General features: G+C 34.5%; 1 protein-coding gene across 3 annotated transcripts in view; it reads right to left on the bottom strand.

The window, feature by feature from the left end:
* The window catches only part of LOC105467940 (cadherin 18), a 1,130,742-nt gene that overhangs the window by 510,439 nt on the left and 594,793 nt on the right, over positions 1-25,510 (bottom strand). The window lies entirely within an intron of this gene.

Here is a 25,510-nt window from a genome sequence, read left to right as displayed (position 1 = left end):
TAGCCACCGGGAGGGAACCAGGAAATCAGGCAGGGCAGGCGCTGATGTGGCAAGCTGGTAATAAATTTTCATATTCCCGTGCAAAGTCGTCACAGCCTGCTAAACATTCAACTGCTGGCTCATTCATCAGTGATCCATAGTCCGGTGGTAGCCATGAGATTTCGCTTGAGTGATGTCCTTTAACGCCTTCACCCAAAGTACTCAAGGTATGGAGGGTTTATATCAGACAGAGCTTCCCCTTGGAGGTCAGCATTTATATTTGTGAGGACGAATAGGAGCTGCGATCCTTTTCCAACTCCCTTTGCTTGTCCCAGGAAACCTAACACACACACAAACTTCTCACCTCTTATTACTCCAGAATAAATTAAATCGATTTGCAATGTACATAGCTTTTGATAACAGGGATTTGAGGTCTGATGGGCTGCATTCAAAACTGATTTGGACATCTGAAACAACTTTAGTACTTTCTCCCTGCACGAAGTCACCCACATTCACCCATTAAGAACATCAAGCATCCTTATTTAAAGTAAACAAGTGTAGGAGTTTATGTAAATTGAATGGCTATTCTAAGGGTCCCTTGGCAAATATACTGAGAATTGTACAAGACCCCCGTCATTGCAAACACTAAGAGAACGATATTACTTTTTCTGCTTGGTTGATAAAACTACAAATGCCCAGGTTCAGAGGTTTAAAGGAACAAAGACTTAAGCTTAAGAGAGGTAGAGTTATAGGGTGCACAAGCTCTAAAGGCCAGAATACATGGATTCAAATCACGAGTGGGACGTATCTTTACACCTGAACCTGTTTAAGCTTTTACCCTTCTCGGGGCCTCAGGAAACTACTCCAAAACCTGGAAGGCAATCCTCACTTTAGCAGGTCTCTGTGAATATTTAAACATCTGTGTACTTGTTCAAACTTATGATAAACTTTTGGTAAGGTTATACAACTTCTAATTAATTACCCCCTCTTTTCTTCTTCCCTGAGAAAGATCAAAGAGGTTGAAAAGATAAGGTAAGTTGTATTTCTTGGAAGTTTAAAGGGTCTGAGAGTGAATGTTTGAATCGGCTAAAGTCATATTTGACTATTTTGCTTGAGTGATGTGAAATGTGGAAGGATTTAATTTTATTTAGCTTTCGAAAAGATTAAACAAACTAACAGGAGCAATGAGGTAGAACAAGAACTGGGTTATTTCTAATTGGGAAGGAATTGAACATTTCAGTGTTCTGTTGCTCTTAAGGAAGACATTAGAAGTCAATTAGAATTTGGAAATTTCCAAAATTTAAACTTTTAGAAAAAAATGGAATGGAAACAGCAGCATCAATATGCCAGTATTATATTGTGCATTATATATTCTTTCTTATGCAGCTACTGTTTTAAATGGGGGATTCTCCTTGTGTAGTGTCCAGACACAAATTCTTAATTTATTTCAGTTTATTGAAAGAGATGAGAGAATACATTTCTAATCTTTCTATGTTGATGAAGCCCTGACTGCCCAAAGAAATAGCTATGAAAAATAAAAGGGATAGAAAAAGAATCTTTAAGTCTGTAAGAAGTCCTGTAGTTTAATTGTTAAAGTTCATGTAACAACATTCTCTAGAAAACCCTAATTCTGTTTATTTGATGGCCTCTAGTTGAATGAAATAAAACGTTTGTTTGTCAGCTTGCTACTGAAGCAGTGGCTGAGACACAAGCAATGAGCATCCTAGGGACATACTTGAAAACAAAACCTGCTTTTGCTGGTCTTCCTTGGTGGTTTTCCCTAGATAAGACTGTAATAAGTGCATCCAGTGGACAGTCATAATGGAAGTCAACAGGCACTTGCTCCTGAGTGCAATGACATGCAGAAAGAATTGTCAACACTGCCAACCAGGACAATCCATTTCTAGAAAAAAGAATTCATTCATCCAGGAAGGATTTGTATCTATGAAACTACACTCTTGGAATAAGGGCTCTAGATTCTCCACAATCCCAATGATGCATACACCCTGGGTTTAAATGACTTCTGGAGTTTGACATTCTGAAACTGTGCCAACTTTCCCTAGCCATTGAAAAGTAGACCCGTCAGCCACTTAGTGCATCTCTTGTATTTTCACCTTAAAACGGAGGAGGAGGAGGAGGAGGAGGAGGCGGAGGAGGAGGAGGAGGAGGAGGAGGAGACGACAATGACAAGTGAACCAATGTGGAACTTGCTGGTTAGGGAAAGTCAGGTGGTGGGCAGGTGTTTGTTTTCTCTTTATGTCAAAGATTACTTCAAAAAAGTGGACAATGCATCAGTCACCAGAATTTATTACAGAACTAATCTCTGAAAGTGAAAGCATGGACATTTCTGATACTGAATTCCCACTTTGATTACCTTGGGAGAGTTATTAGAATCATTTTAGCTGGTGACAGAGAAACATCCAACACACGATTGATGCTGGTCAAACCATAGAACCTGGAAAGATAAAATTGTCATGCTAAATTGTGATCGTTTTCTGAGAGAGGGACTCAGAAAATTGTCTCTTTAGATGTCATCTCATGCTCAATTTTACCCTGGAAATTTAGCAAGCTATGTGATGTTTCCAAACCTGAATAAGGGAGCAATGTAAAGGAAATTTAGAGATACCTCTTGTTATAATTCAGTTTTTAGAACAGTCAACTGCACAAACATGGTGCATTGGCTCATTAACAGTTTTATTGAGATATCATTGGCACAAACATTATTATATATTTAAGGTATACAACTTGATATTTTGCTATACATACACCATGTGAAATGATCATCTTATAACTAACTAATGTATCTATCTCCTCTATGTAGTTACCATTTTTGTTTACAAGAATATCAAAATACGTGATCTGATTTTTATCTAAAGAAAAAGACCTAGTAAATTATAAAGGAACAGGAAAATTTCTCTACAACTATTTATTTTATGTGTTTGGTTAGCAAGAACTACAGTTTGTACATTTTTGTTAAAAGAACAAAAGAGAAAACAAGTTGATAAAAAGGTGATCTCTATAGTATGAAAGATGACCTAATGAAGTTAACCTTTACTCATTCTGTCATCTCATTTCAGTTTAACAATTGCACAGAAGGCCGGGCGCAGTGTCACGCCTATAATCCCAGCACTTTGGGAGGCCGAGGCAGGCGGATCATGAGGTCAGGAGATATAGAGACCATCCTGGCTAACACAGTGAAACCCTGTCTCTACTAAAAATTAAAAAAAAAAAAAATTAGCCGGGCATGGTGGCGGGCACCTGTAGTCCCAGCTACTCAGGAGGCTGAGGCAGGAGAATGGCGTGAACCCAGGAGGTGGAGGTTGCAGTGAGCTGAGATTGTGCCACTGCACTCCAGCCTGGGCAACAGAGAGACTCCATCTCAAAAAAAAAAAAAAAAAGAATTGCAGACTAGTAGTAAAATATTAACCCAGAAAAATGAAAGACATCTATCAAGAAGGTTTCACAGATAACCATATGTGCAATTAATACTAAAAAGTAGCATATTCCTTATTCATAATAATAATTAGATCCATGTGTTCACTTTTTAGATTTTTCTTCAAGGCATATATAATATCAAAGAACCAATGAGCTTTTTTGGCTCCCATGTAGTAGTATGAATAATTGACAAAGCAAATGGTAAAACTCCTCAATTTCTATTACATATATATTTTATTTCTGTAAAACAGATAATTGTTGTACTGCAAATGATGAAATGAGGACACTAAGTTCCAAAATAAGTGAAAATATAATAGATTATGAATTCTAGCTTTAAGTATTAAAACAGAAAATATAAAGCACATGCCAGACTTTAAGAAAAACAAAACAAAACAAAACAAAATTCAATTGTTGGTAAACTGGGGATTTGATGAGAATAAATTAGTGCCGAAAGACTAGAGTTAAGCAAATATTTTCCTAACTTTCAAAACTTAAATGAATATGAATTCTATAAATTAGAAATTATTGAACTAAATGTGGAAAGTGGAAAAGGTATAAGATGACTTATTAAGGAGATGAGCAGACCACTATAGGAGAAAACAGTGGGACCGCCTGAGTTTGCATTACATTCACAAATAAGTCATTCTAGAAAAATGCCATTTCTTTCTATTCCAGACATGCAAGACTGGAAATAGAAAAAATGTATATTATATTATATTGTTTTCTCTACATCATCATCATCATCGTAGCCCTCATGATTTCATTATAGCCTACATGGAGAATTTTAAGTACAATTTTTGGGTGTTGCTACAATTTTGGGGTGTTGTTGTAGTAAGCAACTACCTAAGCATGTTTGAAAATGTCAAACCTTACTCAAGGAAGGTTTCCAGTAGATAGCTGTAGAGCTCCAACTCCAAACCTGGCCTGAAACTGGCTTTTATCAATACCATGAACACCAAAGTCGTTCATGAAGAAATTGCCCCTTAGCAGAGCCAGTATTCTTGAAAAACTTGAGTGACATCTCAAATATAATGAAGTAGAAATTCCATAGCTGGATACCAAAGTATGAATGTATTAAATATATGGTAGTGTGGGGACAGACTTAGAACCAAAACCTGTGAATATGATTTAGATATTTCTACTGACAATAATTTCAGTACAAATCAATTATGTGACAGTTATCAAAAGTGTAAATATAAATTTAGACATCCTTAATAATACCAAAGCACCACAATGAATGTGGTGCTATTACTATCTCTACACTGTTAAAGATGAATTCCAAAAATATTGAGAACTTACTTGTAATATTGTATTTTAAGATTATAGCTAATTCTGTTGGTTTTAATTAATGTATATTTTTGTTAGCCTCACCAGATTGCATTCATTCAGTTGACAAAGCTGATACCATCTCTAACTCCTCTGTTTTCCTCACCATTTGAACGATACTAATTCCTTGCTTTTTCTGTAGCACACACATATACACACATATAGATATATACACACATAGATATAGAAATATAAATATTAGATATATAGATATACCTCTATATATCTTTTATGTGTACACACACATATACATGCATATGGATATACACACATATAGATATAGATATATAGATATTAGATATATAGCTATACCTCTCTATCTAGCCTCTTAGTTCTGTGTCCCTGGAGAACCCTGACAGATACAATAGGTAATGTCATGGCCATTTTACTGATGAAGATATTAGGCACATATATTTATGTAATTTTTCATGTTTGTTTAGTTCCAGATACTGTGCCCTTAATTATTATGCCACGCTTCCTCTAACTATAACACAAGTCGCTAAAATGGCATATCGGCAGACTATTAAAAGTATTTTTCAGCCTAAAATATTAGAGCCTAGTTTAACCTGTTGGAGAAAATGCTTTCTGAGAGGAGGTGTTCTTTGAGCTGTATTCTTTGTTCTGAATCTTGAAAGAGGAATAAAGTAGAGGTAGGCTACAGAAAAAGCAAGGAATGGGTATAGTTCAAATGGTGAGGAAATGGAGGAGTTAGAGATGGTATCAGCTTTGTCAACTGAATGAATGCAATCTGGTAGGGTGTATATCTATATGTGTGTATATGTGTGCACATATATACACACATACGCATATATGTATACATACATGCACACACAAACATGCATACATATGTGTATACACATACATGCATGCACACATGCACATATGCACATGCATGCATACTCACACATATGCACATATATATGCACACATGCACACATGCACTTATGCACATACATGCATATGCAATACACATGCACATACATGCATGCACATATACACATGTTCACATATATGCATGCACACATACACATGTGCACATATATACATGCACACATATATGCACATATATGCATACATGCATGCATATATACACACACACACACACACACACCTCTCTATTCCCTACGTTCTATTTCTCTGGAGAACCCTGACTGATAAGTAATGTGGTAAATAACTTTCTCTATCATTGAATATTAATGTCATCCCAAGTTTTTGATATAAACAATGTTTTAATGAACATCTCCGTTTATAAATTTTTCCTAGGTCTCTGACTATCACACTTGAAAAGGCTACTGAAATTGAAACTACTAAGTAAAATATATGAATTGTTGTCAAAACTCATGATTACTTTATTGCTTCCCAACACCACTAGTGATGAGTAAAAGATTAATTAGTTCCTTGCTACTTTCTAGCAATAACATTTTTTCCTTTTATCATTCTACCACGTCTAATGCTAACCTCTTCCAGTATATATATACACAGAGATGTACATGTGTGTCTGTATGTGTGTATATATAGAGAGAAAGAGACTACATATATATATATATATATATATATATATATATAGAGAGAGAGAGAGAGAGAGAGAGAGAGAGAGAGAGAGAGATGTAGAAAAAGATATATAGACAAAGAGCTAATGCAATTATGGAGTCTAAGATGTCCCATGATCTGCGCCTGCAAGCTGGAGGCCTAGGAAAGCTGGTGTATTTCCAGTTCAAACCCGAAGGCTTGAGCACCAATGCTCAAGGACAGGAAAAGATATTCCAGCTCAAGCAGAAACAAATTTGTCCTTTCCTCTTCCTTTTTATTCTACTCAGGCACTCAACGGATTGGATGAAGCACACCCACATTGACGAGGGTGGTCTACCATGGTAAATGGCTAAGCTCTTCCAGAAACACCCTTGGACACACTTTGAGTACTGTTTTACCAGCTATCTAAGCACCACTTAGCCCATTCACATTGAAACATATAATAAACCACCACACCTATTTCTAGGCTTCCTAGGAGAATTAAATATGCATAGAAAACTATCAGGCATATAGTAGAATTTATGTAAACTTGCTTTTTTATCATTATATATTTACATATCTGTTTATTAATTGAATGCAAGCTACAAATGTGTATCTGGTACAAAAAATGTCTTAATGCAGCTAGGTATAATATACATAACTCAAGATTGGCATTGGAAGACATAGAGTCAAGCCATACATTGACCACTCATATTAAATATAGAGTTGTTGAACCAGATTGTTTTACTCTCTGAACGTACTACCTCACTTTTAGACTAGGATACTACCCTTATCTGATAGAGCTGTTGCAAGCTTAAAAAAAATAATAAAACTTTAAATGTGCCAAAAGGTCTAGTATAGTCTTTGGCATAACAAAGACTTTGGATAATGGCTATCTAAATCCCAGTTGTAAGCGCTCAGTAAATGTGTACTACTATCATAAATCATATTTGCTCTCTGTGCTTCCTTTTCCTTTATAGCAGAAAGAGGCAAGTCACAAATAAACAAAATCTTACCTGGAAGCTTTTCATTAAAAGAAAACTATAGCTTCCATTGAATATCCTGGGGATAGTACTCACTCAGTTCAACCTCCCATATCTGCATTTAACTTTTTGGCTCTATGTAACAAAAATTGACATTTAGAAGATCCTGAAGCATTTTAAGATTCTTAACCACCAAAGAAATATTATATTGCACTCAGGGCACAATATTTATAGTACCAGTAAAGAGGCAAATGTTCAAAATCATTTTAATGACTTTTGTTTACAAAAAAAGGGTTATTTTATTAATATTCAATGAATCCAAACTTAAGGTTGACCAAATCATTGATCTTTTCAGAACTATATTCAATTGACTAATGTGCATTTGTGCCCATCCCCTAAAGTATAGTAATATATAGTAACCCAAAATTACTGTTTTCCTTAGGAACATCTTATGAGAGACTTTGAAAAATGATGCGTATATTGAGCCTCTTAACATTTAATATATCAGATTATTCTGTCACTAGAAGTTCTTACACAATATTTTCAATAAATTATCAGCATTATGTTCTAAAGTGTACATGTTTTGGATTTTTTCTATTACTGAACATTAATGTCCTTCCCAAGTTTTTGATATAAACAATGATTTAATGAACATCGCAGTTTATAAATCTTTCCTGGGTCTCTGACTATGGCACTTGAAAAGATTACTGAAATTCTAACTACTAGGTAAAATATATGAACATTTCTCGAAACTCATGATTACTTTACTGCTTCCCAACACCATTAGTGAAGTGTAAAAGGTTAAATAGTTCCTCACTACCTTCTAGCAATACCATTTTCTTCTATGTGCTTATTCAATAGTTGAAAATTAATATCTCATTGTTTCAATTTCTGTTCATGTGTTTACCAGAGTGTTTATTGATCATTTTCTTGTCTTCCTTTCATAATTTCTGTTCACATCCATTTATCTATCATGTTATTGCTAATTGGGAAATATAATGGATTTAAATTGTCTTAATGGTCAGTCAGGGGATATGCTAGAAAGTTCTGAAATTTCTATTGTTCTTTCTTACCCATTACCAAAATATGGGACTCTGTAAACATAAACATATACACATATGAATATATGTACACATGACTAGATTTATTCAGAAAATACAAACAGAATATCAGTTAACATAGAATGGATCTAGGTTTTGTAGAGGGACATAAAGAAGCTAAGAAACTAGAAAGAAGTTACTAAAATGCTGTGCAATACCATAGATTCCGTAAGTTATGTAAGGATAATGTCCCTTTTATATTAAAAAAATAATTACTTTCAATGAGTTGATAAAGCATTGTTGGGAGAGGTAGAATTTGAGGTAGGTTTTAAATAATAAGGAGGTCTAAAATAGAAATTCATGAATGGAAAAACTTTTAAAACAAAATAAAATGTTTTAAAAAGCAAGTATCTCTCCAGAGATGTATGCATCAGAATCTCCAAAGAATGTGGCCTAGCTATTGAAATTTAAAAATAGTTTCCCAGAATATTCTGGATGGCTGTACACTGTTATAGCATGTATCACATTTATGATATACTTTGATTGACTTTTATACTCTCTCTTAAGATCCCCAAAGCAGACTTACTATAGAACTCAGGCATTTCTGAGAAGATGAATAAAATGGAATACAACATTTTCAAAATTCAATCTTCTTTTCTGGGCCATTGCTGGACAGTCTCAAGCATTAATTACTCCTGTATCTAGGCTTCCAGTATCACTTGGTTTTCATCTATGCCTAGGTACTCAGCAGAGAGTAACATAATGTGTCCATAATCATATCCTTATGCAGAGGTAAACTCTAAAGTCTTTGAGAACCAATAGAAAGTATACTTAAAAGTTTTCTATCCCAGCATTTGCTTCATCTGATTGCAGGTCAACCTAAGTGCAAGGTTTATGGACTGCAACAATGGTAAGCTACAGCCCATACCTCAAGAAGCTTATAATACAGTGGAGGATGCATAAATGTCAACATTTCATCATAATGCAATACCATCATAAAGGCATGCATAAGGTGTCATGAAAGTTTCTTAATTCATGTTGAGTATGTAGAGAAAGTTTCCTAGAAGAGCTAAGTTGGACAATAAAGAGTATTACTCTAAAATGACAGGAAGAGGACAGAGAACATGACAGTGTGTTAAAAGATGTTCATAAAACCTTGTATCCAAAAAGAAATGTACAAGCAGCCTGGAAACATGAAATGGAAAATCAGAGCAAAGTGATCATGCAGAAGTTATATTCCTGTTAAGGGCCTTGGACTTCATTAAATGAGTGATTTAAACCAGGATAATGAAATGGTAATATTTGATTTCACAACTAAGTCTCTGCCCCGCTGGCAAAGTGGCCAAGCTTAGGGGAGTAAAATTCAATACTTCGGGACCGGTTTGGAAGCTATCCAGAATAATCTAGAATGTTATTACGAGTTTATTGGCTACATAAGTTTTGCTGGAGAAACAAGTATGAAGATGGGCTAAAATATTTTAAAATAATAAAAAATTAAAATAGGATGACTTTGGTTATTGACTTTGGAAATGGGTGGGTGTGATGATCAAGGAACAATTCCAGGCTGTTATGAATCTGGTTAGAGGGTTTGTATCATCAGGGAGGGCACTGTCAGAGGAAGACTAGTTTGAGGGAAGGAGATAATAAATTGATTTGAGGTCACATTGACTTTGATGGGCTCATTAGATATCAACAAATGATTGTCCAGTTAGTTACTAGTTTCATGCTAAGAGAACAATTCAGAGTTCAAAATAAAATTTGAGGAGACATTTATATATAATTGTTCAATATCTGTTTTTTGTGGATTTTTTTTCAAGGATGGCAGAAAGAAGGACAGAACCCTAAACAGTATTAGTGTTGTAGTGTGAGTTAAGGGGGAGAATCCTTTCACGTGGAAAATAAGCAGTCATAGATGCAAGACAAAAAAATCACAAGTTTAGGGTCACAAAATTAATGAAATAGAGAAGGTTGCCAAGCTTAGAGAAATGAATCATATTAATTTTGATAGTATAAGAAGTGAACTCTCATGTTATGTTTGGCTATTTGTAACACCGGAATTGGCAGTCAAGAAATTGGTGGCAAAAGAAGACAGCCTGGTAGTAAATGAAAAAAATATAGAACAAGGTGGAATGATTTTTCAATAAAGGAAGCAGAGAATTGTAACATTGAAACAAAGCATTATGGAGTTCAAGAAAGAAATGTTAAATTATTATTACCATTGTTTGAGCGGAAGACAGTTTACCTAAAGAGAAAGTTAACTATAAAAGATAATAAGGTGCTAAGGAAAAAGAGAAAAAGTAAAATATAAGATAAAGTCCCTGAAAATACAAGAGATTTACGAAGATACCAGACCTGTCCCTCATTTAGGGCTTCTCACATCATTGAAGGAACTATTATTTACACACACACACCCCTTGTAAACACACACACATATACACATAACTCCTTCACAATTGCCTACATAAAACTGTGGACACAGCTAGGCACGGGGACTCATGCCTATGATCCCAGCACTTTGGAAGGCCGAGGCGGGTGGATCACCTGAGGTCAGGAGTTTGAGACCAGCCTGGCCAACATGATGAAATCCCGTTTCAACAAAAAATACAAGATTAATCAGGCATGGTGGCAGGTGCCTATAATCCCAGCTACTTGAAAGGCTGAGGCAAGATAATCACTTGAACCTGGGAGGCAGAGGTTGCAGTGAGTTGAGACTATGTCATTGCGCTCCAGCTTGGGCAAAAAGACTGAAACTCCATTTAATAATAATAATAATAATAATTCTGGACACTACCCTCAATGTTTTTCTCACCACAAGGAGTAGCTACATTATTGGGAGAATGAGAAAACCGTGTAAAATGAAAATGTAGGGATTGTTAAAAATTATGGAGAATTTCAGGATGACCACCGCAGAGCGTTAATACCAAGCATGAGGCCAGTTCTGAATATAGGGCTTTATACATCTGCAGAGGTCACAAGCTTATGAAGCAGCCCGACTCACCACTCTACCAATCCAATGAATCAAGCTCCACTTATTCTGTTTTACTGATAATTCTCAAATTATGTATTCAGTTCCCTCTCAAGTTCTTTCAGATTCATATAGTCCCCCAATTCGACTATCATCTCTTTTGTTAATTAGGTATATAGGATGACTGTCACAGAACAGGAGTGCTGACCTTTCACATCATTGCAGTGAGACCAAACTATATGGTGAGGGGGTGGGAGGCAGTAGGAAAAGTGTTCCTAGTTTTTGTACCTTACATAAGGTACAAATGCATTAGAATGTGGATTTGTAATGTGGGAACAGATGCATTAGAATAAGAGCCCAATATAGGGATGGGGTTGGCCTAGCGGGGACACTGTCCACATAATCCAAGATTTTTAATAGATTACTAAACTATATTGACTGAATACACAGTGGTTGATTAGCACTCTGCTGGTTGTGTTACAGGATAAAAAAGCTGTAATTTATAGTTACAACCAAAAATATATAATTAATGCCTTTCACTTAGTATAAGAATAAAAAAGGGAAAAGTAAACAAATTGGAGACATTTAGAGAAAGAATTACACATCACACAGTGGAGCTAAAAATAAGAGTTGTATAGCTTGATCCTGGAAGAAAAAAAGTGGCACTGTCAGTAGTAGAAAGTGAGAAGAAAGTTGTAAGATCGGATTAGAAATATAATAGCTTTGGTTTGAAATATGCTGATGCTGAGGTGTTAGCCAAACATTTTGATGAGATAGCCAAGAGTCAGTTCGCAATATTATATTGTGACTTGGGAAAATAGCTTTGAGTGGGAGACATAATTTTATGAGTCAGCCACAGATGATTATGTTGATAATAACAATAATGATATATGCTGTACAGCCCCTCATGGATGACAGGAAAGTTTCTAGGGGATCAGTGATAGAACTAGCTAGATGATGAGAGAAAGAAAGAGCAGGTGAAAGATGAGAATGGAACGGAGAAAAATAGAGGACAGAAAACAAAGGAGAAGAAAAATGGCACTTTAAAGGAAAAGTCTGAAGAGCTGATCAGAAAACATTACAAAATATTTAGTTGATATGAATTTAAAAAGCCATTTTAGTAAAATAAAACTTTATATTATTAATTAGTAAACAGAAGTTTACTCACATTTGCAAAGGTTGGCAAAATTAAAATGTGGCAACTCCAGGGTAAGGTTTGGTGACTGTGAAAAAATGATGTAACTAAAAATAGATCAAATTAACTTAGTATAGTAGAGATTTACATATTCTACAGCATGCAAAATTGTCAAATGAAGTCTCATAATTTCTCTTTATTTTAATGCAGGGGAAGCTTGATCTTCATTTGAGAATGTGTGATTAGCTATGCTTTACCATTTCCTTGCTTATTCAATGTTGCTTTATAAAAGGACTGCCAAGTGGTAAGCATATATACGTATTCATGGAGAAAATTAAAGACTGTATTGAAAGCAAGCAGTTGAAATGTGAATTCTAGTACTTTCCCCTACTGAGTGTATAGGTGAATATGTGTTTGAGGGCATAAGAGGAAGAGTAGGTGTTATATAATAAATGCTATTTATATTACTATCTTGAAAGAAAACTTAGACCATGACATAAAGTCTGATTATTTTTAACTCAGAAAAAAATGTATAGAGGCCATCAACCCCATAAAGAACAGAACAAGCTAAAAAGAGAACAGTGTCTCTGAAGCATTGTCCAGAAAGTGTGTCCAAAATAAATTCCATATTGCCAGGGTTAATTTGGGACTCTAGGAAGATTGGTTAGATAAAATGGGATTTCATTTTCATATCTCAGGATGCCTTATGTCATTATTCTTTTTCCTTTTTTTACTGCAAGTCAATTGCATGTGGTGTGCTGAAATAATTTCTCTGTAGGTCTCTTGTGTTGTATAAGCCCAGGCCTTTCGGTCACCATAGGCAATTGAGAATTACACCACAGGCTCAGGTGAACACTGAAAATCAGGTTTTAAATTCATTGTTCTGCTCAGCATCAGGCCCTCAGAGTGGCAAAATTAAAATGTAGGTAGGGATAGGTTATTCCCAGAACACTGCAGTCACACTGAGCATACACATAGGCCTCAAGTCATTTTCAAAGTGGCACTGTCATTGTCCTACTCTGTCTATCTAAAGATTCCTCAAGCTGCCAATATTCATATATCAGAGTTGGCAGTTTTACACACAGTGTCCCTAACCATATGTTCTGCTCATCGTTACTAACTAGTCATTATTGACATTGATGGTTTCCTTATCATGTTCCTCAAGCCAGAATTTTCCTTTCTAAAGTCCCCTAAATCTTTCCAGTACATTTCTACTGTGTTTTGAATTGTACTCCACACATTAAGGGGATCCAATTTGTAGAACTTTTCTATGGAAACATCATTGGTCCCATTTAGTTAACCATTTCTGAATTCCCCCAGAACTTTATTGCATATATGGCAGATACATTTCTTACGCCATTCGTTTATTTTTTAATGGAATTTGAAAACAAATCTTTATACTTTGGATACAGACTAACTTCAGTCAAATTTTAGCTTTGCCACTTATTTGGTTCGTTGCCTTTAATAAGCACTGGCTCTCAGTTTGCACATCTTTTAATGGTAGAATAGCACATTTCTGGAAGATAAGTTGTACTAGTTACACATACTGAAAGCAATAACTTATGTAATTTATCTCTTAGAGTATATGATGCATGTATATGCTCAGTAAATAATAGTTATAACAATAGACACAACCTCTCAGTTACCACTATGATTTTACCAAACTGTACATATATATAACATATTTCCAAATGTGACTACGTTATAAGTGACCACAACAAGGACGAGAACACATCACAAAAGAAAAATAGGGAATGATTTGCGGAGATATCAATATGGTTCATTTGTTAACATCTTGTGCTATTGAGATTACCTACTTCTCTGAAAAGTGAAAGGCAGGACTAAAGAAGGGATCTGCTGCCATCCACAATCTGTTCAGGGGAGATATAGATTTTTCTCTATTTCAGAGTTCCAGAGGACAAAAATCAGAGCCTAGAGATAAAGAGGATTGGTTTGCCAATCACAGAATCTGTAGAGCACAACAATGTGTATATGAAACAGAGAAAAAGTCAAAAAGGAACCCAACCAAAATAAACCCAAAAAAAGCAATTCTCCTATTGGGCGTGTTTCCTGCTAAATTGTCACTATTTACATGCTAATTAATTATGATGTGAACCTACTCAATCATTTTAGAACATTATCAGTGTTGCCTTTACCAATTTTTGTGGATTTTGTCTGAAATCAGCTAGAATAAGTATATGGATGTGAAAAGATATAAAACCAGTTTAGAAGAGTCAAGCAATGCTTTTGGCCCAGTTTAGAATGTTAAAAAGGCACAACAAACCCCACGAAGTTATTCAAATCTGCAAACTTTATTAAAATTGCAACATATATAAATATCAGTATGAGGCTGCGTGTGTACTTGTACATGTTGGAGGGTTGTGGGTAGAAGATTAAAATAGTAATTTTTTGTTACAGTTTCAAGTTGCTGGATAAATGTCACACTACTCTATAAATTGTTCTGTCTTCAGATTGTAAACACAGACTTCAAGTGGGCAAATGTCTCTTCCTAGTAATTGTACTATATTTCCCTTTTTTTTTTTTAATTTCCAAAACAAAAATTCTCAATTATTTGTCTCTTCTCTGTCCTAGAACCTCCTTTTCTCCTCTAACAAAAGATTCTATATCAATTTTATTTATAAAATAGACATAATAACAAAATAACTATTTTTTTTCTTGTCAGAAAATCTAGTAAACTACTTGCATCTAATACATTGTTTTTGTATCATAGTTTTAGTTCTTTCTCACGTTACAATGATACTTGTGCTCTTATCTAAAGTTAACTACTTGCTGTTTGCTCTCAATCCAATCTGCTAGAGATTGTCCTTGGTATCACATCAGTCTTCTCACTCATCAGCAAGGCCATGACATGGTCTGGATCTGGTTGGACTGATTTTTACTATTTTCACTGGTCCAAGCCACTTTCTTTTCTTACCAAGGCTCCAGCAACAGCACCCCCCACCCCCAAGGGAATCTCCTGTTTTCTGCAAAGCAGAGAGACTATTACATCAAGGTGAAATCATCATTATTTTAGCAACTGGGCATTGTCTCTGACCTGTCATCCTGTATCACATGAATGCTAAAGGAGGTCTAAATATCCAGCTCCTTTATATATATGATTCTTGCATTCAGCCCTCCCATTAAACGGTGGGGTTGATTGGAGAGATCACTTCACCCAATTGTATGGCAAGCTATTGTCTTCTATACTCATTAATTAACTTCATTTTTCATAAATATGAATAGGTCACCAAGAATCAGCCAATATATGAGGAAACTTAAGCAGTAATGAGGATATCTAAGATGGAACAATTATTGACTTTGGAAATGAATAAATAAAATTCTGGGATAGGAAATATTTGTAAATTTAAAAGATGGCAAACCTTTATAAATAGTTCAACAGATGGGCTGGATTACAGAATGGCTGTACTACAGAATACATTGTTGATGAAGAAAAGGCTGAAAATGTATGGCATTGAAGAAATCACTACAAAGGGAAACATCACATGAATATAAAGAGGAATAGAGGGTGTGTCAAATTCCACTATCTATCTACGAGGAGTTCCAAATAACAGAGAAAATAAAAAATAAATTCCAAGACCCAATAAAATGAGTTAAGAATCCCTGTGATTGAGGGAAGACACAAGTCTTCATCATTGAAATAACAAACCAAATACTAAAAGAGAATAATGGGAAAAAATACATATACATTTCTGGAGAAATCGGAAAATGCCAGAACTAAAGACAAATTTGAATGAATTCCATATAGAAAAAAATAAATAAAGCAGATTATCTACCAAGAAATAAACATCCAAATGACTTTAGACATCTCACCAGTGACACTGAATACTAGGAGATGGCAGCAGAGCCTAATCTGAACAGATGCTTGAATCTGGCAATTAATGCATAACTTGCCATATTATCCAATAAAAAATAATGGCAAAATAAGTATGTTTGAACATGAAAACTTCAGGAATTTAGTCCACACTTATATACAAACTGTATATGTGTGTGTGTGTATATATATGTGTGTGTGTGTATATATGTATATGTATAGACATATATATGTATAGACACACACACACTTTCCATTAATTGATAAATTGATTCTTATGATTAAATAAGTTTGAGAAATGATCGTTAGACGCTAACCTTAGCAGACTGTTCTTCGCCAACAATTTCTATATATATATATATACACACACACACACATACCTACGCACGCACATACATATATATATGCGCACACAAACACATATAATTTTAAAGTTATTAAAGATAGTTAATAACCAAATGAGAAAGAATGAAATATAAGTAAACAAAAGGAAGACACTGATGCAAACAATACTGGTAAGAATACAGATCCAGACAAAAAATCATTAGGTTAATTTTGCCTAATTATAAAACTAATTTTGGATCTTCCTAGACCAACTAAATTAACTTCTTCAGTAAAGATGTCTAAACATCTGGATATTTAACAATCTTCCATGAATTCATTTCTATGATTAGACACGTTGGGAGAATGACCATTAGCACTTGACATTTGGAGATTGTCCTTTGAGTAACAATTTGAAAGAGATAGAATTTCATATGGGAATTAAAATATTTATTGAATTTTCTTTTGATAAAGCCAGAAAATAAGAGAACAACTAGGTGTTCAAATCAATATAAAATTCAAAAACATATAACACACTAAATAACATGTCACAAGATTGAAAAAGCAAGATGGAAGGGGGTAAATATATAGATTTCATTATTTTTATTAAAAGTAATAAACTTGATTGGAGAAATAAAAGAGAATTTTTCTTAACCATAAAGGCATAGACTAGAAGAATTAGAGATGGGAAGTGGAAGGGTTCAGGAGGAAATAGGTCATTTAAGAGTGTTAAATTTATTCTTTAGAAGTAGGGAGTTAATAGATAAATAATTTTTTCACAAGTTATGAGAATAATAAAATTATTTACAATAATATTGTCTACCAAAAGAATTTAAAATAGCAATTACTCTAGGGAACAGAGCTTGAAGGAAAAACTTTTCTTCTCATTTAAATATTTGGAACTGTTAGAATTTCTAAACTATGAAGATATCTACAATGTCTACAATGACAGCAACCAAGATGCTCACTAAGATGATAATTGGAAACAAGGGTTAGTGCTCAGATTGATGAAACATGAACTTACTTTGGATTTCCCCTTTTCCTACTTCTCCCTGTTTTCATATATTCCTAAATTAGCACATGGTATTTTATAATTAGAAACTACACTTTTGTAGTTGTGTGGATTAATCATTACCATGATTATAAAGATATAATCTTGTTTTAAACATATGTTTAAACATATGAAACACAATACTTAGCTGCTTTTTGCATGTTAAGTCTGTTTAATACATTAATTTTATAAAATATGTTAAAAATCTAATGAAACACTAAAATATATAAAACAGTTCCTTTCAAAATCACAACAAAAATTTCTTATAATATTAGTTAACTTAGAGACAAATATGATGCATATATAAGACAAAAATGCAAAAGAATCTAAAAGTGATACATCTCTTTTTTAATGAGAAAATTAAATAGGTCAATTTTCAGTTAAATAATTTAACTAATTTACACAACCACATCTTAATATTGAGTTAATTTTTTTCTAGGTTGGCTAATGATGTAAATTTCATTTCAAAATTGATTCACTGGAAGTACCAAGACAATTTTGAAAAAGAGAAGTCATATTAAAGTAAATAATAAACATCAAATACACTTTGAATATAATTTTAAAAATAAAGATTATATGTAAGTAAAGAAATAATTCAGTGCAACCAAAAACAATCCAGATTAGATAACAAATGATATAAAGATTTAATATATTACCAAGTGCATTTCAAATTCTAAACGAAAACGATGGATTATTCAATTGATTATAGAGAGTCCACTGGCTAACCATTTGGAATAAAGATGCTGATCTGACACGTAGCAAATACACATTCCAAGAGTAAATACATAAAGAGTGTTGACTTAGGCATCATTCCACAAAAAGACAGTGCTGAGTTGATTTATGCTTGAAAAAATTGTTGCATAAATAAATAATCTCCAGACAAAAGAATACATAAAAATACCAAGAAACTATTACAGTTAAATGTCCATGAAATCTTTGAATATGAAAGGAATTTTTAAGCATGACTCAAAATGTAGAAATGATGGAGGGCTCATGGAAGAAAAAAGTGTAAACAGTGCAGAATTAGCAAGAGAGAGAGAGTAGCGGAAGTTGAAATCAGAGATGTTTAATAGTTTGAAGTGCAGGATGTGGAAAGTAAGAGAGTGTGTGTGTGTGTGTGTGTGTGTGTGTGTGTGTGTGTACCATAAGTCACTGGGCCTGCCACTTGTTTTTGTGTGGTATGTGAACTAAGAATGTTTTAACATTTTTTAAATGGTTAAGAAAAATCAAAATAAGACTAGTGAAATATGAAGATTATATAAAATTCAAATTTCAGTGTCCATAAATAAAGATTTACTGGAACACAGTCAGGCCCACTTGATTATAGTCTGTGGCTGCTTCATGCTACAACAGCAGAATTGAGTAGTTTTGACAGGGACCATATGGCCTGCAAAGCTGAAAACATTTACTATCTGGCTCTTTACAGAAAAATTTGGCTGACCCCTGGTATAGACATATTCTGGGAGTTTCTCAATATGTAGCATATCACATCAATTCACTAGGCCAACCTCGATCAATTTTTGTACATAAATATTATTCTAAACTTAATAGGACTTCTGCATATACATCTTGTGTGTGTAGAGATGTGTGTATGTGTGATGGCAATGCACAGTTTGCTCTGAGAATTATATAATATATGGATGTAATTATATTTGAGAATTCCAAAAAAATAGATACATGTAGAAACCAGTAGTACCATGCTTTTGAGATACATAATCACTCATGTTTGCTATTTTGGGGCTGCACTGAATTTCTGAGAACAAGCCTTTATTTTCCATTTTAATTAAACTAAACATTTAATTACATTTCCACTATTCTGTCAGCAGAAACAAATCTATAAATGTGGAGTGAAAAATTATGAGAACTGGTCTTTAATATCTCATCACAAACAGAGCATGTTATGGGCAATCTGTTCTTTGAGGGTGTATAGCAACCGTGTTTCCCATGAATGTTAATGCTAATAAAACATTCAAATACAGTACAGAACTTTTCATTTTTAGCTAATATCTATATATTAAAGGCCAAGATGCTGAAAATATATACCATGTTTACAATGATACCCATGCCCCTTAGGGTTTTAGTTTCCACCACAAGAGAATTCAATAAGTGAAGGGATAGTGCATATTAAACACGAGTTTGCTGCCAAGCAATTTATGCCCAGCCTATACTCAAATTTACACCAATAAAACTATACAAACATTTAGAATTTTTATTTTATTATAAGTAGCCAATATGTCTAGAGCAATTTGCCAGGTGCAATGAAAAATTAAAGGTACCTGCCCACAAAGTTGGTATAGTGATACATGAGAAGCAGACTTGTAAAAGTGAAAATGGAAATAAGGAAAAGTTCCCATCTAATAAGAGACATTACTCGAGAGGAATAGAATCTTTTTCCCCCATCAGTTTTCCTGGTGGGCTATGTTATGTACCCTCAAATAGGATGCATAGAATGTACTGATTTTATACATCAGTATTGTGAGCTTGGTTAATGGCAGTTTGGTCTAAAGAGATGAGCTTGTTCTTACTTGATAACAGAATGAAATTTCTGGGTATACAGACAAACTCTGGAATCCAGCAAATATACTTCAGTATACCTCCCACCGCCACCAGGAAAGCCGATGGGAGGAAATGATTCTATTTCTCTGGACTTACATCTCTGATTAGATATGAGCTTTTCCTTACTTCCATTTTCACGTTTACCATCTGCATCTCATGTATCACTACAACAATATTGTAAGCAGATAAATACACAATAGTGTATTCTGAAAGATGCATTCTTTATTTCTAAAATTTAATAAATGTACTATGTTTGCAGTATTTCAGGGGATTGAGAACTGTACTCTCTCTTTATGTCTAGATTTATCTTAATTTTGATCAATCAGGTCATCATTGAATATAACTATCAGAGCATAATCTATACACATTAGGAATCTATAAAATCACTGGTGACTAGTTTAACTGGTGGCAAGTTAATCTATATAGAGAACTTTAAATGCTAAGGAGACCAGTATATGAAGTTTTCACAATAGTGTATTCTGTCAACCAGCTAGTCAAATAATTATTGTAATAGAGGTTCATGATAACAGGAGAGCAAGGGAAGGTAGTAATACTGAAATATTTAATGGAATCAGACTAGGAGAACCCAATTCATCTTTCCTAAAAATGTGGTAATATTTGTCCAAGAAAACCCCTTTATAGATGAATAACGCAATAATGCCAACATTTGCTGCTGCTTCTTTGTTTTCACGGCCCTAATACTCCATTCTGGAAGATACATTCTGTACTTTTAAAATATAATAAATGTACTATGTTTGCAGTATTTTGGTGGGTTGAAAAATATTTTCTCTCTTTATGTCTGGATTGCCTGTCTTAATTTTGATCCATCAGATTGTCATTGAATATTAACTATGAGAATATAATCTTATTTATTTTCTTTCTTCTTGTGGGATGCTTTCTTTCCTCTTCTTGGGACACGTGTCAACGGAGACTCCAGATATTTACATAAATGAATGATGAATTAGTCTATATTATTCTCTCATTTACCACAAAACATAGTGGAAAGTGGTGTGTGTGTGTGTATCTGTGTGTGTGTGTGTGTGTTTGTGTGTGTGTGTGTAACCTCTACCATCTTCCATTTCTTAATCTCTTACATCACTCCTTCTTTTTAATTTTTTTAAATGTTGTTTTGAGACAGAGTCTCCCCTAAGCTGGAGTGCAGTGGCACGATCTTGGTTCAATTGATTGTCCTGCCTCAGCTTCCCGAGTAGCTGGGATTATAGGCATGCACCACCACGCCCCACTATTTTTTGTATTTTTAGTAGACACAGGGTTTTGCCATGGTGGCCAGGCTGTTCTCGAACTGCTGGCTTCAACTGATCTGTCCACCTCAGCCTCCCAAAGTTCCAGGATTAGAGGTGTGAGCCACCATGCCCAGCCTATGCCTAATATATCATTCTTTTTTGGTTTCTGTTCCTCTCATTCAACCAAATGACTGTCTCATAAAATTTTCTATATCATTCAATCCAATGAGCATTTTCTAATCTTTATCTGATTTGACTTTTCTGTATCATTAGCCATACTTTCCTTAAGTTCTGAGACAAACCATTTTCTTACTTTTACTCCCACCTTTTTGGTTGTGCCTTTTCAAGCTGTTTCCCAGACTTGCTTTCTCTAGTTTTAAACGTTGGAGGTCTTCATAACTATCTCCTTTGTTTTTTACTGAGTACTCAAATTTAGGCAATCTTGTCAGAGATCATAATTTCAAACATTTGTCTTATTCCCAAGACTCTCACGTGTATACCTCTAGATAATTCCTTTCCTCAGACTTTTACATCCAACTGACTACTTAAATATCGACTTGGATTTCTGTAAAGCATTGCAAACCTAGAATTCCAGAACTGAAATAATGATCTCCTTATCCCCTGCACACACACACATCATTACATATTATCATTTTGCTTCACAAATAGCTTTTCAATTCCATTTACCACCTTTTATCTCGAACAACTTTTGTTGTCCAACTTATATTATCTCTCCCCTAAATCAAAATAATCGTTTATTTGAACAGCGGTTTGTAGTTCTTCTTGTAGAGATCTATTGCTTCCCTTGTTAGCTGTATTCCTAAGTATATTATTCTTTTTGTGGCAATTGTGAATGGGAATTCATTTGTGATTTGTCTCATTTTGACTGTTATTGGTGTTCAGAAATGCTAGCGATTTTTGCACATTGATTTTGCATCCCAATACTTTGCCAAAGTTTCTTATCAACTTAAGAAGCTTTTAGGCTGAAATGATGGAGTTTTCCAGATATGGGATCATGTCATCTGCAAACAGGGATAGTTTGACTTCTTCTTTTCCTATTTGAATGTCCTTTCTTTCTCTTGCCTGATTGCTCTGGCCAGATCTTCCAACACTATGTTGAGTAGGAGTGGTTGAGAGAGGGTATCCTTGTCTCATGCCAGTTTTCAAGGTGAATGCATCCAGCTTTTGATTATTCAGTATGATACTGGCTGTCGGTTTGTCTTACATGGCTCTTATTATTTTGAGGTATGTTCTTTCAGTACCTAGCTTATTGAGAGTTTTTAACATGAATTTTATCAATGTCCTTTTCTACACTTATTGAAATAATCATGTGGTTTTAATTCTGTTTATGTGAGGAATCACAATTATCGATTGGCATGTGTTGACCCAACCTTGCATACCAGGTGTGAAGTCTGCTTGATTGTGGTGGATGAGCCCTTTTTGATGAGGGCTGGATTCGTTTTGTCAGTATTTTTGCATCAGTGTTCATCAAGGATATTGGCCTAAAGTTTTCTTTTTTGTGTTGTATTTCTGCCAGGTTTTGGTATCAGAATAATACTGAGCTCATAGAATGAGTTAGGGAGGAGTCCCTCCTTTACAATTTTTTGGAATAGTTTCAGTAGGGATAATATCAGCTCTTCTTTGTACATCTGGTGGAATTCAGCTGTCAATCCATCTGGTCCTGGGCTTTTTTTTTTTTTTTTTTTTTTTGGTTGGAAGACTATAACTGCCTCAATTTCAGAACTCATTATTCATCTGTTCAGTGGTTCAATTTCTTCCTGGTTCAATTTCAACACAGTCTTGGGAGGGTGTATACATCTAGGAATTTATTCATTTATTCTAGATTTTCTAGTTTATGTGAATGGTGGTGTTTATAATATTCTCTGATGGTTGTATTTCTGTGTGGTCAGCCAAAATACCCTTCTTATCATTTCTGATTATGTTTACTTGAATTTTCTCTCTGTTTTCTTTATCAGTTTAGCTAGCAGTCTAGCTATTTTATTAATTTTTTCAAAAAAAAATAAAACAGCTCCTGGATTTGTTGATTTTTGAATGTTTTTTGTGTCTCTGTCTCCTTCAGTTCAGTAGCATTTCTATACATCAATTTTGTTGAAGCTGAGAGCCAAAATAAATAATGCAATCACATTTCCAGTAACTGCAAGAAGAATAAAACACCTAGGAATACAGCTAACCAAGGAGGTGAAAGATCTCTACAAAGAGAACTAACTACAAACCACTGCTTAAAGAAATCAGGGATGACACAAACAAATGGAAAAACATGTGATCATGCCCATAAGTGATAGACTGGATGAAGAAAATGTGGTACATATATATCATGGAATACTATGCAGCCATATAAAGGAAGGGGATCATGTCCTTTGTAGGGACATGGATGGAGCTAAAGGCAAATATCTTTAGCAAACTAACACAGGAACAGAAAACCGAATTCCACATGCTCTCACTTATAAGTGGGAACTAAATAATGAGAACACACGGACACATAGAGGGGGTCAACACACAGTGGGGCCTATCAGAGGGCAGAGGGTAGGAGGAGGTAGAGGAGCAGGAAAAATAACTAATGGATATTAGTTATCTAATATACCTTGGTGATGAATGATCTGTACAACAAACCTCCATGATGGTGTTTACCCATGTAAAAAACCTGCACATCCTGCACATGTACTGGTGAACTCACAATAAAAGTGTTTTTTTAAAGTAGTTTCTTTTTTTGTTTGTTTTTTTGAGATGGAGTCTCGCTCTGTCACCCAGGCTGGAGTGCAGTGGCGCGATCTCGGTTCACTGCAAGCTCCTCCTCCCGGATTTACACCATTCTCCTGCCTCAGCCTCCCGAGTAGCTGGGATTACAGGCGCCCGCCACCTCGCCCGGCTAGTTTTTTGTATTTTTTTTTTTTTTTTTTTTAGTAGAGACAGGGTTTCACCGTGTTAGCCAGGATGGTCTCGATCTCCTGACCTCGTGATCCGCCTGTCTCGGCCTCCCAAAGTGCTGGGATTACAGGCTTGAGCCACCGCGCCCAGCCTAAAGTAGTTTCTTAACTGGTCTCTTCACATCACTATTACAACAGTTCAAACCATTCAACTCACTATGTCAGAGTGATTCTTAAATATAAACCCGATGTTCGCTGATCACCTCATTGACATCCTTTGATTGATTCATCTGTTTTGAGGATAGGGAAATTCTTTCTTTGACATTCAAGGGCAAGCATCACTGTTTATTTGTTGTTTTTAAGAGTCTGAACTGTGCCTAAGAGAATGAGAATTAACTCTCTCTCATTGGGACCTTCTCTCAATATGCTCTTTCTGTACTTTTAAGGGCAGCTTATACTGATGTACTGATTGTTAAGACCCTGATAAGTTATCCATTGTACCTCGAAAATAGGGCTTGATTTATGAGGTTGATGACTAACCAGTTTAGAATGTCTTTGAACTTTTTCTTTGTCTAGGACATTAAGAAACAGAAAGATTATTTTCAATGCTTCTTAGTATCTGATTCTGTCTATTTATATATTTATATTAATTGACTAATGTCTTCATGAATTTTATTTTTAAGTATCATCCATCAAAAAAAGAGTTAAGGCTTCTAATTAATCACTTTCTCTATTTAAATGTACACATTTCAAAATAGATATTACAATCAAGCATCAGAATACAATTTGAGTATTCAAATTTATACCTACAAAACTATTTTTACATACCAAATCTTAAGGGAACCAAAAAAATCTCTTCATCACTACATTATTGTAAGTGTATTTTGAGATCTAAAATTAGAATATCACTTAGTTTTTATAGTATCTCTTTGTTTTATATAGCCAAGCCTATATTTAATTGCTTTCCCCAAATGCTGTTAACAGCAAGAAAAATTTGTTTATAGTGATATCCAAAATATTTTTAGATTGCTTATTTAAGTCACTAGATACCCTGATGCTTACTTAATATACTATTTTAGAGAATTTATACCACTGTGGTTATACAAAAATGCCAGTGACAGAATATTCACAACATTTATCTGATACGTATAGAAAAATTTGAATAGGCATTCTCCAAATATGACAGAGAGGCATAGAGATACTACTCTTTCAAATTCAATGAGTTTAGCGCAGTCCAATAGTAAATATT

This window comes from Macaca nemestrina, chromosome 6, assembly GCF_043159975.1.
Source record: "Macaca nemestrina isolate mMacNem1 chromosome 6, mMacNem.hap1, whole genome shotgun sequence".
In the NCBI taxonomy this organism is placed as follows: domain Eukaryota; kingdom Metazoa; phylum Chordata; class Mammalia; order Primates; family Cercopithecidae; genus Macaca; species Macaca nemestrina.
This window is presented reverse-complemented; position numbering and strand designations above follow the sequence as displayed.